The sequence below is a fragment of the Bos indicus genome, chromosome 17, assembly GCF_029378745.1.
Source record: "Bos indicus isolate NIAB-ARS_2022 breed Sahiwal x Tharparkar chromosome 17, NIAB-ARS_B.indTharparkar_mat_pri_1.0, whole genome shotgun sequence".
Classification (NCBI taxonomy): Eukaryota; Metazoa; Chordata; class Mammalia; order Artiodactyla; family Bovidae; genus Bos; species Bos indicus.
In genome coordinates, this window is record NC_091776.1 from 66,853,369 (window position 1) to 66,857,224 (window position 3,856).

General features: G+C 54.0%; 1 non-coding gene across 1 annotated transcript; it reads right to left on the reverse strand.

Moving 5' to 3' along the window:
- Positions 1-1,754: 1,754 nt before the first annotated feature.
- On the reverse strand, positions 1,755-1,827 carry TRNAW-CCA (transfer RNA tryptophan (anticodon CCA)). Its single transcript has one exon. It is a non-coding gene; the product is annotated as a tRNA-Trp (tRNA).
- Between the last annotated feature and the right edge of the window lie 2,029 nt (positions 1,828-3,856).

Below are 3,856 nucleotides of genomic sequence, written 5' to 3' on the forward strand. Positions count from 1 at the left end.
CGGCTGTAAGGGGATGTGTTTCGGGGACACCCTGTGCTGGGGTCCCTGACTCCGGATGCAGATGCCGAGGGGTGGTCTAGTGGTATCGGGAGGAGGTGGTCAAGAGCAACGACTCTGAAGTCTGAATGCTTGGCTTCTGCTGCCTACCCCCATTCCCCAGGCTGTGTGATCTTAGGCGTGTTACTTAACTTCTCTGTGCTCCAGCGTCTTCAACAGTGAAGTGGTGAGCTGTGGATGGACCTCATAGGATCGTTGTGAGAGTTCCATCGAGAGAGGACACTTGAGCGTTTTAGCACAGGATCTGGCAAATAAGATGCTCTCGGGAAGTCTGTTTAATGGAGAAGGAGAATCCTTCCAGTTTAATATCCATTCAACAGACATGATTCGAACATCCAGCGAATGTTGGTTACTGGGGTGAACAAGACTGAAGTTTTCCCCAAGTGCATTCCCGGCGCACACCTGGATGTGGAGGGCCGATGGCCCAGATGCCTCTGTAATTGCGACTCCAGGGAAAGGCCTGGGGTGAGGTGTGACTGCAGTCCCCGCCGGTCCCACGTGGCCCCCAGGCTGCCCAGTCTCGCGATACAAAGGCTCGTTGTGCTGGAACCTGCACACGTGCTCACATGACTTCAGGCAGAGGCCTCAGCCATCAAGCCGGAGGCACATGTCCGAGCAGCAAGGGTTGAGCTGGAAAGGCCTGGAGGGAGACTCAGCCCGCCCCCTCCCCACCTTGGAATCATAGCCTCTTGTCCAGCTGAGGCCCTCTCTGGCCTCTGCTTCCACTTCTGTGACTCTCAGGCAAGCTGCAGGCCTCTGGGGTACAGAGAGGATGCTCTAGGCATGTCTGCATCCTACAGGTCAGCCAGGGAAAGAGGCCAAGTGGACAGCGAGCCTGGACTGGGCATCAAAGATGTCTCAAAGAGTCCCAGATTCCTTGCTGGCTGCGCGATCTGAGAAGCGACTTCTCTGTCTTCAGTTTCTCCATCCCTTTGCTGTTCTTTAGTCGCTCAGTCGTGTCCGACTCTTTGCGACCCCATGGACTGTAGCCCACGAGGCTCCTCTGTCCGTGGGGTTTCCCAGGCAAGAATACTGGAGTGGGTTCCTTCTCTGGGGGATCTTCTTGACCCAGGGACCAAACCCAAGTCTTCTGCGTTGCAGGTAGATTCTTTACCACTGAGCTACCAGGGAAGCCCTTCCCTATCCCTACAATAGAGTATCTCGCTTCCCAGAACCTTTTTGAGGACGGATGAAATGAACCATAGACAAGGGCCAGTGGTTGAGTGGCCCTTCATCAAAGGTGGGAGAGCATGTCACCAAGGGGCCAGACCAGGCTCTGGAGTGGTGCTGAGCTGGCTTCAGACCCAGTTCCCAACCATGAGGCACTGGGAACATCCCAGACCTCACCTCTCCGGGCCTCAGCTTACCCATCTGTCAAACAGGGAGAATGGAAACCATCTCTGCATCTTCAGTCTGTTGTGAGAGTGAGAAAAAACACTAGATCAAAACCATACAACACAGAACCTGGAAGGGAGGAAGGGCTCTCTAAGTGATAGGTAACATATAGTCAATAGGTTGCTTGCTTGTTTCGGTCTCACAGTGCGCCTCGCGCCACCTTAGCTCCCCAGCCAGGGATCAAACCGTATGCCCTGCATCGGAAGCATGGAGTCTTAACCACGGGACCCCCGGGGAAGTCCTCCCTTTTTAAAACATGTGTTTGGCTGCACCAGGTCTCAGTTGTGGCACACGGGATCTAGTTCCCTGACCAGGGATCGAACCTGGGCCCCGTGCACTGGGAGCACAGAGTCTTAGCCACTGGACCACCAGGGAAGTCCCTTCAAAGTTTTTTAAGCACCTATTTAAGGTGCTTTTTGAGTGGTTTTCTTTGTTTGTTTGTTTGTTTTAGTGTTTTTTAAGCACCTACTAAGTCCCAATCACCTTTCTAGGCACTTGTGATAAGGCAGGGAAGAAAACAGGTCTCCTGGATCTTACGATCAAACAGGAGAGACAGGCATGGGTATGATGAAATAAACTATAGAGTAAGCTGATAAAGGGAGAAAATAAAGCAGGCAGAGGGGACAGAGTGTTGAGAGGTTGACATCCTGGTGGGGTAGCCAGGGGAGGAATTGGTGGAAAGATGGCTTTGGGTAGAGAGCCAGAGGCAGCAAGGGCATGAGGCAGGGCATTACCTGGGGGTAAAAGTGGCCCAGACAGGGGTACCATCAGTGCAAAGGCCCTGTGGTACATCCTGGAGATGAGGAGGATGGAGTCAGGGAAACGATTGGGCAGATCCTTGTGGACATCATAAGGGCTTTTTTCGGAGTGAAACAGGAGCTATCAGAGGATTTTGAACACAGCAACTATGTGATATGACATGTTCTGAAAAGAGCACCTTAACTGATGTGTTAAGTACAGACTAAACGAGTAGCGTTGGACCCAAGGGATGCCATTAAGAGGCCGTGGTCCAGGCAAAAGTTGGTGGTGATGGTGATGATGGATGCCGAGGGGTGGATATTATCGTTGCCCAGCTTATCAAGCTATTGCCAATGTGTCTTGCCTGGGGCCTCGCAGTAGGCACGGCCTCCCCCTCGATCGCCCATCCTGCCTGCAGTGGCCGCCCCACACCCCCAGCCAATGTCGCATCTCCTGTCCTCCTGTCCCCGACATTTGTCAGCCGCCTTTTTACTGCAGCCTGGCCAGGCAGAGAGGTGTCAGTGCCTTTAATCTTCCCTGGCGCCAATCTCCCCTGCCCCTTAATCATGGCAGCCGGAGTGTGCTGGCCCCAAGCCAACTCGTCGACGTCTGTCTGCGATCAAGGGGCCCGGAGTGAACTCCCAGGAAACCACTGGGATTTCAGGAAACCGCTGAATCTCCCCAGCTGGGAGGAGCCTCAGGGAGACCCACATCTGGGGACCCCGTTTCATATACACCGAGGGTTGGTGAGCACGAGCCTCTCTCCACCCCACACACGGGTTAGTTGCCCTGTTGATTAGTTGCAGAGCCACCATTGAAACTGATGGCTCAGCGGGTAAAGAATCCACCTGCCAATGCAGGAGACACAGGAGACTGCGGTTCAATCCCTGGATCAGGAAAGTCCCCCGGAGGAGGATATGGCAACTCACTCCAGTACTCTTGCCTGGAGAATTCCATGGACAGAAGAGCCTGGCGGGCTACAGTCCATGGGGTCGCAAAGAGACAGACACGACAGAGCACAGGGGAGGCTGGAGCTCAGGTCTGGCTTCTAACTCTGTATCTTCCGGCTCCAGGAGGAATGGCCCCACCCTTTGCTGGATATTTTGCCTCGTCCAGTGGAAGACCTCATCTTTCCACTCTACAGACCTATGTCCCTCCCTCTGCAGACCTGAGGACAGGTGGGTTTTAACCACATCTGATGGTGAGCCTGGGGTCCACTCTGCCTGCTTGATTTCCTCACCTCAGTTGGCTGTTGGGTGGCCAGAACTGTCTTCATTCAGATCTGAACTGAGAGCTGGCACTCAGGAGGAAGTGAGGGAATACAGGGCATCTGAGCAGAGGCAGGTCCTGGGAGGTGGCCGGGGCCTCTGGATGCTGCCCAGCACTTCTCCTGACTTTGCTGGGCTGGCTGCATCACAGCACATGCTTCTCCAGGTGACCAGGACTTGCTCCCAGCATCCTCACCAGCATGGCGTCAGCACACTGCTGACCTTCCCTCAGAGAAAATGATGGCGCAGCTCTAATGTAATACACAGCACAATGACTATAGTTAATAATACTGCTGTTGTTCAGTCGCTCAGTCATGTCTGACTCTATATGACCCCATGGACTGTAGCCCACCAGGCCCCTCTGCCCATAGATTTCCTAGGCAAGAATACTGGAGTGG